We start from the raw sequence: 551 nt of genomic DNA, 5'->3' as shown, positions 1-551 counted from the left end.
CCTATTAATTATATTCTGATTGTAAAGTGAGAAATGTACCTTTGCAATGGAGGGTATCACCCACCATTGTGATACTATCATAACCAAGCATCACGAATAGAAGACTAACGTGACATGACATGCCCCCAGATGCAATGTGATATGAAGTATATAGCATCGCCTACAAAGAATTTGCTCCAAAAATGTTGACCTTGAATCAACTCAGACCTTTTGATCTAACTTCAAGGTTAGATCAAAATGCAGGGAATGCAGGTGATAGAAAAACCAGTTAAACACCACCATGAGGAAACAATCAGACAAATTTAGACTGTGGAACATTCTACAAGATAATGGGCCTGGTTTCTTCAAAACAGCATTAGTGTAGAGGTGAGGAAACAGGCATTCTCCTGCACTATTGGTGTAACTCTGCATGAATCTCCAAGGTCGTGCATATGCCTGGCTCAGAAAAATCCCTCTATTCACCCTCAACACCAACATGCGTTCATAAACAAAATTTGAGATCATCAGGATTTACATCAATGAATAATCATCCAAGAACTGACGAAGCAGAA

The sequence above is a fragment of the Pteropus alecto genome, unplaced genomic scaffold (genome assembly GCF_000325575.1).
Source record: "Pteropus alecto unplaced genomic scaffold, ASM32557v1 scaffold95, whole genome shotgun sequence".
Taxonomy (NCBI): Eukaryota; Metazoa; Chordata; class Mammalia; order Chiroptera; family Pteropodidae; genus Pteropus; species Pteropus alecto.
Note: the sequence above shows the minus strand (reverse complement) of the source record.